Source organism: Lipotes vexillifer, unplaced genomic scaffold (assembly GCF_000442215.2).
Source record: "Lipotes vexillifer unplaced genomic scaffold, Lipotes_vexillifer_v1.1 scaffold1701, whole genome shotgun sequence".
NCBI classification, from domain to species: Eukaryota; Metazoa; Chordata; class Mammalia; order Artiodactyla; family Lipotidae; genus Lipotes; species Lipotes vexillifer.
The window spans coordinates 234058-249463 of NW_006794217.1; positions in this window are offsets into that span (position 1 = coordinate 234058).

A 15406-nucleotide genomic window follows, 5' to 3' on the forward strand; every position below is an offset into this window, starting at 1 on the left:
GCATCCCCGCCCAGGGCGGGAGGCCGGCTCGGACCCCCGGACAGTTCCCCGCCCCGCGTGCGACCCCCTCCCCGCCCCCGCCACACACACACACACACACACACACACACACACACACACAATTCGGACCCCAGACCCGGGACACGTGACCCGGGCAGGCTGCGGGCGCCCCCAGGCCAGCCAAAGGGCCCCTGGCGGAAGAAGGGGGCGCTGCGGGGAGCTCCGCGGGTCGGGGTGGGGAGGTTCCGGTGGGCGGTGAAGGCGCACCTGGCTGCCCGGGATGTCCGGTCGCCCCCGGAGCCGATGCTTCCGGACTATCTCGGGCGTCCCCGGCGCGCCCCGACGTGCCGCGGACCTATAATTAAGGTGAGTCAGGTGCTCCGAATAGGCGCAAAGCGGGGCTCCCGGCGCAGCTGGGGTGACTGTCTGGCCGTCCGCCCCTCGCTGGGTTCCCTCCGGCACCGCCCATGGCCCCCGCACCCTGGGGGGAGAGGGAAGGGCCTTGGCCGTTCCTCAGAGGTGGTGGGCGGGGGGCTTCAGTAAGGACCTGTCAGCCGGCCCAGCACTTGGTGGTGCGCAGCCAGCATTTCACCCTACACGCCCCCCTCACCCCACTCCCGCTCTGCCCTGTGCAGTGCCTGCCTGGGATCTAGCACCAGTCGGCGCTCCATTATTGCTCTCATCATTTTTTTCACAGTGGGAGTCATGACTAATATCTACTGGGCACCTCGGTCCCTGAGTGACCCCTGGAAGTGGAGAGCTGTCCCACCTCCCATTTGACAGATACCAGGAAGTCAGGCATTTGCCCACAGCCGCAGAACGCTATCTGAGGCGGTCGCTCCTGGGCCGTGGCTGCTCTGGACGGGCTCTCCCCGTGCTCCAGAGGGGACCCTCAGGCCGGCTTGTCCTGAACTTCTCAGACAGGCATGCCGGGTGATGTGGCCACCTGACAGTGAAGGCGTCAGCACTTCAGCCCACGTCCACCTGATCCCCAGCCCCAAGGTGCTCTAGCCGCCCTCTGCCCCTTGACCTTGGCTTTGGGGTGGTTTGTCCCTGCACTGCCTTGAGTCTGTTCTCTCATCTGAAAAGGGGGGGGGGCCGATAACCTTACCATGCACGGCTGCCCCCCCGCCATTGAGCCTCCTGCCCACGAAGGCAGCAGCCTTGCGCACACGTGCAGGGCCTGGTGCCCTGAGGCAAGGGCACAGCCGCCCAGCTGCTTTCGTCTGGGTGGTGCAGGTGGGGGCCAGCTGGGCGTTCAGACCCAGGCCTCTGCCTGGTGCCAGAGCAGATTTCAGAGCAATTTGTAATGACGAAACAGCACATTTCCCTTTATCTCTGGGCAAGGATTTCTTGGTTCAGGGCAATTAATCCAGGAGCAGCCTCAGCTGAGTGGGCACCTCTCCTTGAAGATCAAAAGTGCCGGGCAGGTGTCAATTAAGTCGCCATCTCAGGCCCCGGCTCGGGATCAGGCCTTTCCAGTCCAGCCTCCCCAGAAAGGGAGATGAGGCAGCCAGCAGCCCAGGAGGGCATTCTCAATGTTGATTTTAACTCTCTATTAAATATTTTTATTTTCCTTTTTAAATACACAAACAGCAATGAAGTTTTAAATAGCATATGAGCCGCAATCGTTTTGTGGCTATTTTGTGAATAAAGACCTAAGGGAAGGGGCACTGGGGGGGGCTTCAGGAACCGACGCCAGATCTGGACTGTCCAGGACAGGAGCCACTAGCCACGCAAGGCCACTGGGCATTTGAAACATGGCCGGTCTGAGCTGTGATGATGCTGTTGTTAGTGTAAAACACACACAGCCTCCAGGACTTGGTATGAAAGAGAAGAGTGTAAAATTTCTCGTTAATAATTTTTACATTAATTACCTGTTAAAATAATAAGATTTTGACATATTGAGTTCAGTAAACTGTATGTAATTAATTTCACCCGTTTGTTTTTCCTTTGTTTAATGTGTTTACTAGAAAATTTTAAATTCCATATGTGGCTTTAATGATGTTTCTACTGGACAAGGCTGGTCTAGACACCTGGAGCTCATATCTGCTTGGTAGAGCTAAGCAGGTGAGTGTGAGTGTAGGGGGCGGCGGGGGCAGGGGGCGCATGTCCTGCCCTGAAAATCCTGAAGGACCTGGAGACCAGCAGAGCTGGGGGTCTGCTCTGCTCAGCCCCCGCCCCCCGTTGCCTCATCTGCCATATGACCTTGAGCAAGCTCTTTAGCATCTTGGAGCCTCAGCTGCCTCCTCTGGGTAACAGCCAACTCACAGGGCCACTTGAGGAAATATTCATTCGTTCACGCAACAGATATTCTGTGCCAGGCACTGGGCGCGGCACGGGGACGCAGCGCTAACACGATGCCCTCATGGGACACATAGTCTCTTCAGGGAGCAATAAACAAGTGACAAGTAAGTGTGCGTTCTTCCAGGTCAGGAATCGGGGGTTGTCAGGAAGGCCTGTTTGAAAAGGAGCCAGTGCGGGGCTTCCCTGGTGGTGCAGTGGTTAAGAATCCACCTGCCAGCGCAGGGGACATGGGTTCAAGCCCTGGTCCGGGAAGATCCCACATGCCCCGGAGCAGCTAAGCCCGCGCGCCACAACTACTGAAGCCCACGCACCCTAGAGCTTGCATGCCACAACTACTGAGGCCACACACCGCAACTACTGAAGCCCACGCACCTAGAGCCCATGCTCTGCAACAAGAGAAGCCACCGCAATGAGAAGCCCGCACACCACAATGGGCTTTATTTAATTAAAAATAAATAAATAAAAAGAGCTATTTCATTAAAAAAAAAAAAGAAAATGAGCCAATGATGAGAAGATCAGGATGGAGCATTCTAGGCAGAGGTCACAGCATCCCGTGCAAAGGCCCTGTGGCAGGAACCTGCTTGGTTTGTTGAGGACCAACAAGAGGGGGTGGTAGGAGGGCATGGGCTGGGACAGACAGGTGGGCAGTGAGCAGGTCACACAGGCCTTAAGACCAAGTTAGGGATGTGGATTTGTTCTAGGGGGACAGAGGCCACTGGAAGGCTGTGGGCGGGGACACAACATGTAGGGACATAAACAGAAACTCTGCTGACCACCGGCCACCTGCCAGCCTGCCAGGCCAAAGCAACTAACCGCTCCCTGCCCCCCACCAACTCCCAGGGTCTTCAGGACTCATGGCCAATTCCAAGGGTTCACGTCTGGCTGATCACCTGGCTTGAACCCATAGCTAACCCACATCTCCTTCCCTGGGGGCCGCCTGCAGGCCCTGTCCCTCTGTCCTGACTGTGGATGGGGTGGGAGGGGCCTACATTCCCCCTTGGCCTTCAGATTTGACAGGGCTCGCCTGCCCCGGCCCCCACCCAGCCCCGCAGGCAGGGGTCGGAGCCTGGGGCTCACGGCAAGGCGGGGGACACGCCTCACTGGCTTTCCAGGCCTCCTAGAGGAAAGGTGGTGAGATGGTGTCCTCCAGAGAGACGGGCTCACTGGATGGCAAAGGCTTCCTACGTCGGGGAAGCCAGCACATCCATGGAGCAGAAGAGGCACAAGTCAGACCAGTGCTGGTGGATCCACACAGAGGTGACCTCGGCTCTCAGGGAGCAAGGAATCAAAGTGGTCTGTAGAGATGGGGCTGAGGGGTGAGCAGAGAAACTTCCAGAGTGACGAAGACCAGGGGCTGTGAGTGTGAGAAGGAAGCTTCAATCCTATAGAGCTGGAACGATCAGAACTGCGTGGCTCTCGGGACCAAAGGGCCGGAACATGCAGAGCCCAGAAAAGGCTGTTCTAGAGGAATTGAAAGGGTGATTTATTAAATGCCACTGGGGCAGTTTAGGGAAACTACCTGACTAAACCCTCACTTCCCCGCGCCACTAAATACATTTCAATGGATTGAGAAAATAAGTTGTTAAACAAACGCTTTGGAACAAACTCGACCACGTGTGTCTTGGTGGAGGTCCACGTCCTCCCCTGCAGCGTTCTCACCAACACCGTTGCCTTGAGGATGGGGAGACACACCCAGGTTCAGAGAGGGTCCAGCAGACACCTGCTCCTGACACTTCAGAAATATCGTTGTCATGAAGAGAACACGGGGAGTGAGTTGTTGGGGCCGACAGGGATTGAAAAGGCAGGACGGTCAGCTTGGCGCCCGGTCCTGGACTGGCTCCTCCGTCCAGACCAGCAAGCAGCTCTCAGGACATAACTGGGTCCACCAGAGAAATATTACGTTATTGTATCCAAGTCAAACTGCTAGGTGTGGTGATGGTGTCACAGTAACGCAGGAGGACTTCCTTGTCCTTGGGAGCCCTGTGGCGCCTGTGGTGCCTGGGGTGAAGAGTCAGGATGTTGAAGCTTGTTTTCACGTGGTTCAGGGAGTGGGGAGTGGAAGTGACAGATCACAGATGGATGGATGGATGGATGGATGGATAGATAGATGCATATGTATATACATACATACATGGACGATACATAGATACCTAGTGGGGAGACGGGTGGTAGATGACAGAGACATGACAGGTGGATGGATGGCAGAGCCCAGGTGGGGAGAGCAAGTGGGTGCTTAATGCAGGTGAAGGGCACCCAGCCACTCATTGTACTATTGTTACCACTTTTCTGTAAGATTGAAATTTTTCAAAATGAAAGTTATGAAAAAAATGCTAATTCGTATTTTCTAGTTTTCCCATAGTTGATCAGACTTCTAGAAGGCAGAGAACTTTCAGAGATCTGGAAGACATAGAACAAATCATGTTTGCTACGTGTCGCGTTTGCTATGTGTCACGTTTGCTATGTGTCATGTTTGCTATGTGTCACGCGGGCCTCTCACTGCTGTGGCCTCTCCCGTTGTGGAGCACAGGCTCCGGACGCGCAGGCTCAGCGGCCATGGCTCACGGGCCCAGCTGCTCCGCGGCATGTGGGATCTTCCCGGACCGGGGCACGAACCTGTGTCCCCTGCATCGGCAGGCGGACTCCCAACCACTGCGCCACCACGGAAGCCCTATGTGTCACATTTTTGAAGTTCAAAAAGGACTGTCAGATTTGACAGCATAGAAGTTGAAAACAGGTAAAAAATTTAAAAACCTGAACAAAGGGAATCCTTCAGTTGTGTGTTATAATCATGTTTCCACTGTCCCTGTGTATTTTCATCTGCACAGAATAAGTGTATCAGGAAATCTTTAAAACACATCATCTGCTGGGGTCTTTGCTCATGTTCTCTCGTCAGAAGACCAGGGAAGATGCACAAAAGTGACACATGGTGACAAACTCATGGAGACACTCTACTGCCGGCCAACAATGAAAACGCAGCCCAGGGTCCGCTGTTTCCTATGGGGGGGGGGGGGGGACACCGAGGGGGAGGGGAGGGGCCGTGGGAGCTGCTTTCCCAGCGGCTGCTGGCCTCGCTCAGAGCTGGCGGCCTCTTGGATCAGGAACCGTGAAAGTGGCCATGGTCCCTGACCCCGTAATCCCACGTCTGGGCACCTAGCCTAAGAAAATGACCCACATACAGAACAGCCACAGACTAAAGGGTTCAGGGCAGCGCAACTTGATAAAGCAAAAGCTGGAAACAACCTAAAACCCCAGGTGTGAACAGACTGTGTTTTTTTAACCCTTCCCCTCTAGTTAGAAATGGCATCCTTCCTTCAGGTGGCGGCTATGAGGACGGTTTCCTGCCATGTGGAAGCTCCGGTGATGTGTCCTGCGCTCTCACCCCTGTTTTCTCCTGCCGGGTTTTGGGTGCCCTGATTTTCTTTCTTGTTTCTTCTTTTTAACATCTTTATTGCAGTATAACTGCTTTACAATGGTGTGTTTCTGCTGTATAACAAAGTGAATCAGCCATATGTATACATATATCCCCTCCCTCTTGCGTCTCCCTCCCACCCTCCCTGTCCCACCCCTCTAGGGGGTCACAAAGCACCGAGCTGATCTCCCTGTGCTCTGCGGCTGCTTCCCACTAGCTATCTATTTTACGTTTGGTAGTGTATGTATGTCCATGCCGCTCTCTCACTTCGTTCCAGCTTACCCTTCCCGCTCCCCGTGTCCTCAAGTCCATCCTCTACGTCTGCATCTTTATTCCTGTCATACCCCTAGGTCCTTTGGAACTTTTTTTGTTTTTTTAGATTCCATGTATGTGTGTTAGCATACGGTGTTTGTTTTTCTCTTTCTGACTTACTTCACTCTGTACGACAGTCTCTAGGTCCATCCACCTCACTACAAATAACTCAATTTCGCTTCTTTTTATGGCTGAGGAATATTCCATTGTATATATGTGCCCCATCTACTGTAACCATTCATCTGTCAGTGGGCATTTAGGTTGCTTCCCTGTCCTGGCTATTGTAAATAGAGCTGCAATGAACATGGTGGTACATGACTCTTTTTGAATTATGGTTTTCTCAGGGTATATGCCCAGTAGTAGGATTCCTGGCGCCCTGATTTTCTAAGCGTTAGCAGAGATGCAGCATGGTCCATGAGGTTGGTGGGGGGCGGGGCTGCTTGTCTGGCATCTTTTTAATCCGATGTCCAGGCCTGCGATGACTAATATTCTGTCTAAGAAACTCAGTCGCTTCTATTTGAAAAGAGACACGTGGGAATCAAGCCATGGCTCTGGGCTGGGGGCTGGCAGGTCCCCACCCTACCTGGGCCTCGAGTTCCCTCTGAACTGACAGCATTGCCAGGTGGCCCTCCTCCTCCAGGAAGCCCTCCCCTCATCCAAACTGCCAGCCCTGGACAGCCATCCAAGGGCCAGCTGCGCCTGGCTTCAGCCTCTTGCTGACCCTGTGACGGGGCGAATCATATCACAGCTCCAAGCCTCAGTTTCCCCATCGGCGAGAACAGGACGGATACTTCGGCTCCAGGCCTGCTGTGGAAAGAAAATGCAGGAGTGACGTACAGACCCCGAGAGCATCGCGGCCTCTTCTCCTGTGGCCGTGCCGTCAGCCTGGCCCCGTTCCCACCGGCCTGGCGCAGGAAGGAAGGGCTGCCTCGCGGCAGCGCCCTTGGCCTGGTGGGCTGGCCTCTGGGGGAGGGACGGGGCTGGTCTGGGCTGGGGTGGCTCAACGAGTCCTCCTCGGGGCAGGTGTCCTCTGGCTGGGGCAGCCGGGATGTCCCCACCCCTGCCCTCCGGGGCCAAGTGAGGTCTGGGGCGAAGGACTTTCCTGTAAAAGAGGCTTCCACATGCAGGCCTGGCCCACTGGGCACGCCCCAGGGGAAGCAACTGGGGGAGTGGAAGACGGCTTCCCTGAGGCCAGGAGGCCTGCGGAGGAGACGGGAGGCCAAGACGTGGGGGGAGGGGGGGGATAGGGTAGCAAGGGAGGAGGCAGCGAGAACGGAGGAAGCCCCCCACCAAGTCCTGTGCACTATTTGTGGCTGCGAGAAGGCGCTCCTCCGTCAGCCTGAACAGGACAGACGTGGCCAGTCGATGCCACAACTGTGACCCCTCCACTCAGGGGACATGTGCGTGGTGTGTGGGATGTGAAGATACCACCCCTCTCAGCTGCCACACCGGGACCCAGCCGCACACAGCTTCCCCTGCACACGTAGGGCTCCGCATAGCAGACGAGACCCGTAAACGGCCTCGTGCAAAAACAGTGCGATCAGACCCTGGCCTGGCGACTCAGAAGGGAGGGGGTGGGCGAGGAGACCCCCTTTGTCCTTGTCAGGGAAGTCCTGGGTCAGGGGCCCAGCAGGAGGCACCCCCCAACTCCCTGTCATTTCCCGGAATGTGAGTTTCCAGACAGGAAGAGAAGTCACAGCCCAGCCCCACCCCACCCATTCCAATTCTGTAGATCAGAACTCTTATGACAAGAACCCAACGCAAAATGCCCAAGGAAATAGAAGGTGACCTGCTGGGCCAGGAGCGAGCAGCTTCAGGCGTGGCTGGATCAAGAGGCTCATCTCCCACTTTCTCGGCAGTGGAAGGCAGCACCCACCGAACCCTCCCAGCCCCACACTTCTCGGGGCTTCATCTCACTGGCCCCGTCTGGGACGCTGACTGTAGCCAGGGGTGTGGACACATGCTCCCACTCGCCAGGCTGGACCAAGTACCCAGGACTCCTTGGGTCGCCCTTAGCCCCCAGGTAGATGAGACCACACACCTCCCGCCTGCCCCCAGCCTCCCTGGGAGGCGTTGCCCTGCCCCGGCTGGGTGACCTCTGAACCCGGCCCCCTGGAGCACCCTGGGAGGGGTGCTGGCATTTGGGGCTCACAACTCTGCTCGGAGTGATGCGGACCACCTCCTTCTGCCTTTGGGCATGTGGCTGCCCTTTTGAGGGGAGGTGGCCGGGGCCCGGCCTGTGGCGGCTGGAGGAGGCCTCTTTGTCTGTAGCTGTTTTTCTCAACAGGAGAGAGCAAAGTACGCCACATAGTCTTATCCTTGTCCTGCTGTGACCTGTGAGCACCCCTGGGGTGTGGAGGAGGCCCTGTAGCCTCTCGACACCTCCATGCGCCCCCCGCCATGGGGCCTCGGGGGCAGTTACCTCCTAGGCAGGACAGAGCCCAGGCCCAGGGCCCGGGGAGCGAGTCCTGGGTTCGAGGACAGCTCCACCCCTGTCGGCTGTGTGACGTTTGGCAAAGTTCTTCCCCCCTCTGAGTCTTGTTGGCCTCAAAGACAGAGTGGGTTATACAGCAGAAGGTAGATTCGAGGTGTTAAAGGTGATGCCCGAGACGCGTTGAGCACAGAGCTGGGCGTGTGACCGAACGCAGCTGGTGTCCCACCGCCGGCGATGGAGAGGGTTGCACAGGGTGCTGTTTGCAGAGACGCCATGCGTGGTGTACAGCTGGTGCTCAGTGAGCAGCACAGAGCACCCCCACCCCCATGCCCCGACAGCCGTGCAACAGGAGCCCTGGGCGGGGCAGCCACGGGCAGCAGGGCCACACCTGTTGGGTTTGGGGACAGCGGCAGCCCCGCAGGATCCCTCTGCGCCCGGGACACCAGCTCCCACTTACCCTGGACGGGAGCCCCCTTCCCCAGGCCGGTCCTGGGGGCAGTGTCCTCCCTAGAGGCCCAGTCTCGACCTCTGCACACTGGCGGGTCCAGGGCCTTTCCTGTCGCCCCCGGCGACCTCACGGGCTGCCACGCTGCCTCCACGCTGACCCTTCCACAGCGGGATCTCCAGCCCAGAGCCCCCTCCTGAACCCCAGGGCCCTTCAGTCCAGCACCTCCTCCCCTTGGGAGCCCCACAGATGAGTCAACCTTGACCCAACCAAGACAAACCCCCAGACCCACCTCTGGGTTCCCGGGGATACCATGCCCCCCGCTGCTGGGACCAGGAGTCTCAGAGCCGACCGGGAGCTCTCTCTCGCACGGATCGTCTGAGCTGGTTGGAAACCTTGTCGACTCAGCCCTCAAAATGTCTCTGAGGGCTTCCCTGGTGGCGCAGTGCTTGAGAGTCCGCCTGCCGATGCAGGAGACGCGGGTTCGTGCCCCGTTTCGGGAGGATCCCACATGCCGCGGAGCGGCTGGGCCCGTGAGCCATGGCCACTGGGCCTGCGCGTCCGGAGCCTGTGCTCCGCAAATGGGAGAGGCCACAACAGTGAGAGGCCCGCATAACGCAAGGAAAAAACAAACAAACAAACAAAAAAACTGTATTTATTTATGTATAAAATAGATAAACAACAAGGTCCTACTGTGTAGCACAGGGAACTGTATTCAATAATAAACCATAATGGAAAAGAATATGAAAAAAATATATGTATATAACTGAATCACTTTACTGTACAACAGAAACTAATACAACATTGTAAGTCAACTATACTTCAGTTAAAAAAAACCCCACTTTATTACACACATTAGTTTTTACAGGTGTCTCTCCTATTAACTCTCAGTTCCTTGAAGATGAGGCTGCTTTTTACTTTTTTAATGCTTAAGTGAAGCGTTATTCATGGCACATATTCAAACCTCAGTAAATATCTGTTGAATGAATCTAGTCCAAGGTCTATTACTGTCAATGAGGAGATAGGTCCAGAAAAGTTATATGACTTACCCTGATCTAAAATGATTGGCTGAGCGGGGAACAAAAAAAAAAAAAAAAAAAATGTCTCTGAAACCTGACCAGTCCCCAGTCCATGCCACTGAGCTGGCCCCAGCCCCACCCCTGCCCTTTATCCTGTGCACCCTCCCACCTCCTCCAGCGCCCCCAGTCTGCACAGCTAATTAGTGATCCTTTCAGACGTGAATCCGCCCAGGTCATTTCTGCTCCAAAGTTACCCTAATAAGCTCCAGGACGGAGACGCCCACCAGGAGATGCTTAAACAGTGCCCACCCTCATGTAGAATGAAGTGCTGGGTCAGGCTCCGGGGTGAGCCCAGCCCCTGGTGATGGGGACACAGCTCTGCCACAGATAACAGGTTATAAATAAGTCTGTCCTCCCCACCAGGTTCCCTCTGGCAAAGCTGATGTGGGCAGAGGCAGAGGCACGCCACGGAGAGAGGCAGCCTTTGGAGCCCAGAAACGCTATCCATCCGCAGACCTGGGGGTCTGTCCCGGCCCAGCCCCACTCTGTCTCTTGAGAGATCCCCGGACTCAGGACCACCCGCTTTCCAAAGGCGGCCTGGCCTCCTGACCCCGCACAGCTCTTCCACACACCTCGGGGAGCCGCATGGCCTTCGGACACGAGACCAGGCCGCTGGGCCCGACGTGGCCAAGGAGAGGCCTCCAGGTGTCACCGAGTGTCTGACAAGGACCCCGGAACTCCAGCACGGCTGCAGGGTCCTGTGTGAGGGCAGCCCAGCACTCAGGGACCCAGCCCGAATCCGGGCCCCGATTCTTCTGAGCGTGTTCGGTGTGTAAGTCAGGTCAGCCCCGGGCCTCAGTTTCCCGGGAGGATAACGTCTGCTGTAGCTCCCTATTCCCACGGAGCAAGTGACCACAAGACTGAGAGAGTGAAAGCACGGCCCAGAGAGGGGAGCTCGCCCTCCCGTGGGTCTGGGTCTCAGAGCGGCTCGGCTGGTGGTTCTGTCTGTCAGCCTGACGGGGAGTGGGGGCTCCTCCGTGGCAGTGGGGGCCAGAGGCCTCAGTTTCTCTTCCTCCAGGGCGAGCGGCCAGGGCCGGTGGAGCCGCGGCGTCCCGACAGCCTGTCCTGGGAAGTCCCCACCGTCGTTTCTACAACGTCCACTGGTGACTCGGACCAGCCCTACTCCACCTGGAACCGGGGATCACCAGGCCCCCCTTGACTCAGAGGTGCCCACTGGCACCGGCACGTGGGGGGACCCCAGCACCGGGCACCCCCTTGGCCCCTCAGAAGCTGTTCAGGGGCCTACAAACCACCCAGCCTGAGGAGTGGGCGCCCTGCCTCTTCCAGACCCAAGGAAAGAAGTGACCGGGGGCCTGGCCGAGGCAGCCAGGATGGCTCTGCAGAAGGTTCCCCCCAAGACCCCCGCCCACTCAGCTCTGATCCCCTGGTTGCCCGTTGCCACCTCTGGGTTTGAGGCAGGAGCAGCCCACACACCTGTCCTACCTGCCGCCCGGCCCGTGGGTAGAGGGCTAACCCGCCTGCCGGAGGAGACGGGGTGTCAGCACCGACACCAAAGGGTGTGGCAGAAATGAGCTGGGTCACGGGAGGCACTAAAATAGCCAGTGCTTGTCAAGCTCCAGACAGCAGCGCCCAGCCCCGAGGAAACCACGGAGGCCAGTGGGCGAGAGTGGACACCCCAGGCAGGCCCTCCCTTAGGCTCTCAGCCGGTGTGAGGACCAGCCTGGACACAGCCCGGAGCTCCCGGCCAGCCCAGGTCTGTCAGGAGGAGGAGAAGCCAGGCGCCCCAGTGGCTCCTCTTGACCCTGGGAGCCAGGGATGAATCCAGGAAGGCTTCAAGGAAGAAGTGGCATTCGAGCAGAGCCTTGAAGGATGGCAGCCAGTAGCTGGGCTCCCCAGGCCAGGAATTTTCCTTCCAGCCTGGCCCCACCCATCTGATCTCTCTCTCAGGGGAGCTGGATAGCAGGGACCTTCCTGTGAAGGGCAGCTCCGCCAGCCCCCCTCCCTGCCCCGCTCTGCAGAGCTGTGTGTCACACGTCTGGAATGTACTTTCAATTCCTCTGCCTCCCCCTCCCCCTCTGCCGCCTCCCCCCCTCTCCTCTGGCTTCCTCTCCTCACCCTGCCTCCCCCTCCGCCCCCCGTCCCCCCTCGCTGCCTTCTCCGGTCCCCCCTTTCCCTCCCCCCCAACACCACCGCCCCCCATCACCTCCCGACCCAGCCGTGCCAGAGCAGCCACCTGGCCCCAGAGACTGGGTCTGGGAATCCACAGACTCCCCTCCACCCAGGAGTCTGGGCAGGGAGGGAGGGGGCACCTTCTCAGCCAGGGGAGGGGTTTCCCCATGGGCCTCCCTCCCAGCCTGAAGGGAAGCGGCACCTCCCAGCATCCCCTCTTAGCCAGGGCCCAGCACAGGGCCGGCTCGCTCAGGTCCGACCGTGACGGGGTCAGCGTCAACCCGGCAGAGGACCCCACCTCCCCTGCACCTCCTGTCCTCTCTCTTCACAGGTGTTCCAGCTTCAGGAAGCGACTGAGCAAGGGCTTTTCTGGTGGCCTCCCTGGAGGAGGGGTGCCTCTGCCTGTGGTGGGGATTCCCTGGGGCCACATTCTCACCCCTCACCTGGGCGGCCCCTCCGGCCTCCAGCTCTGGCTGCTTCCATGGTGTCCCTCCCCTGGCCGTGGCCCCAACAGGGGGCTGGACGGGGTGTGGCCCCCAGGTGTTGGGAACAGGACAGAGTCCACATGCGCCAGCCTCCTTCCTCCTGTGCAGCCCTGCATGCAGCCCTGCCCTTCCGCCTGCTTCCCTAGGAGCCCCTCCTTCCCCACACCCCTCCCCCGCTGCTCCCAGAGTGGGTTCTGTGTTTCTGCTTCTGAGGAGCTGTCCTGGGGTGGCCAGAGCCCAGCCAGAGAACTTCGTGCCTGTCAGAACTCTGGGCAAGGCCCCCGGACGGCAGGGCCTGTCTGCCCATTGGCCACTGGGACCCAGGCCCCAGCAGCGAGCATTTGCGGAGTTGTGGGAATGACCTGTGTGTCTTTTCAGTGGGACGTGCCAGGCCTCCCTCGGCCCCACGCACTCCCAGATTCTCAGGCTGGACGTGGAATTGGACGGGTCCGTCCGTGGCCCCTGCTGTGCCCTGGAGGCCCAGACAAGGACGGGCCTGGTTCACCCAGGCCTCCCAGCGCAGCACCTGGACGGCAGGGAGGAGGGCCCAGGGGCCCAGGACGTCACCGCCCGCCACGCCGCCCGGCCTCCGTGCACGGCTGGGCACGTACCCCGCGTGGTGGTGAGGGCACGACTGAGGAGGGGCCCGGCCGGCTCTCCTGGGTGGGGGCCAAACCAGAACAGGAGGGTTGGTGACCAGCGGCAGCAGAGATGGAGGGGCCGTGAGCCCGGCCCCCCAGCCCAGCCTGACCTCTCCAGGCCTTACCCGGCCCCCTAGCCGGTCCCCAGCAGGTCGACTCTCGCCACTGGGCGGCCATCCGTACTGCGCTTCTCTGAGCTCGTTTCCCCGCCTGGGAACGGCCCCACGGGGCTGCTGGGCAGGTCCAGGGCGGCGGGCCTGAGGGGCTCAGCGGGGCCAGGCACAGCCCCGTCCTCCACACAGCCCAGCCGCTGTGCTCGGGTGGCCATTCTGTGTCGAGGTGTTGTCTGCTCGAGGCCGGATCCCCCTGAAATCAAGGGCACTTCTGGGTTGTCACTGGGCCCCAGCGCCAGTGGGGTGAGAGAAGGACAGTGGGAACGGGGAGGGGCCCACCCCGGAAACCCTCTGAGCCCTGGCCAGGCCCTGAGGGCGCTCACTGAGGGCTGAATGAGTGAATCAGTGAGTGAAGCGAGCAGTGAAGGCACCAGCCTCCCCTCCTGGTGGCCTCCTGTGAGGCGGGTTCTGATGGGTCCACTGGGCCCCTCAACCCGGGTCCGAAGGCGGCCCTGCCAGGACGCAGAAACAGACACACACACCCAAGGGTCCCAGAAGGGCCTGGGGCCCCACTGCTAGGGCCCCTGCTCCCCGTGGGCGGTGATCACACCCTCCTGCTCCATGCTGAAAGGAGGGGGCCCAGACACAGGGTCCCCCGCCCTCGCACCTGGTCCCCGGGTTGCAGGGACAGTGTGTGGTCCAGGCCACCCTTGGCCAGGACCAGAGATGCTGACCCCATCCCCCTCCCGGCACCGAGGATGCGTCGGGGCTCCCGGAGTTCACACCCTATGTCCTGAGCACGACCGTGTGGGGTCGGACACGCTAACTGAGGGTCCCGCACAGGAAGGTGTCAACGCCCACGGGCGGGGCATTCCATTCCGGGAGGTTCTGGGCCTCCCAGAGCTCTGTCCTGGAGTCTGAAGCCCTGAAGCTCCCTCCTGCCCCCCAGGCGGCTGGGGCATCAGGGCCACAGAATCTCGAAACCTGCCCCCTACTCACGCCGGTGGTCCTGGACTCACACCCGCCTCGAAGGCCCGAGACTCCCCCTTTGGTTCTTTTCACGCCACAGCATCCTCTGGCCGGGCCGCTGCGTGCCAGGCCCCGGGCAGGTGAGGGCAGCAAGGGGTGGGAGCACAGCAGAAGAATCGGGCTCTGAGGAGGAGCTGGGGGTCCAGGACGAGGGCAGATGCAACGGGACGGGTGGGGCAGGGTGGGGCGCATCTGGGGCTGGGCTCTGGCGGTAGAGGGGGAGCCGGGAGCCAGCAGGAGACCAGCGGCAAGAAGAGCACAGGGCCTGGACCTTGCAGTGGCCACGGAGCTGGAGACAAGTGAGGCAGCGGCAGCCGCCCCCGGGGCCAGAAGGCGTGACCTCGCCAGGCTCTGGCCACTGCCCCCCTCCCAACCAACCCTCCGGCCAAAGCCTCATGGCTCCGGAGCATCCAAAACCCAGGCCCCAGGGTGTGGCCATGGCCTTGGGCAACATCCAGCCACCCTCACCCCTCCAGGAAGAACGGCCTGGTGTGGGAACTCCACGGACACTGGCTAATTTGGAGCATTTACACTGGGGTTATCTAAATTAGTGACGTTTTCCTGTCATGGTTTATTTAGTCTACAGAAAAAACGAAGCAGGAGTTCCCAGGAGTTCCCATGTATGCCCGCTCGCTCCGGGCTTTTCCTTCTGAAGCATGAAAAGTCAGCTGAAGTGTGTTTGGAAACAATGATAATCCTACCAAGAGCAAAATTATGAGTTTTCTTCTGACTTGGGCAGCTTGGAGGGTTGCGTGGGGGTCTGGGGGGCGCGGCGGGTGGGGACGTGTGCTCCAACCTGGGCTCTGGCCTCTGCCCGGCTCCGCCTCTGGCTCTCAGTATTCCCGCCTGTCTAAGGTTCCTGGAACTCCCGAGTGAGCAATTCAGTTCATTCCAATCCTTGCAAGGGCTTTTGTTTGGGTTTAGAGGTAATCACACATTCATTCAGCAGACGTTTGCATGCCTGATGTGTGCGTGGGGCTGGGGACACCATGGACTAGGACCACGGGGGGGGGGGGGGGGCC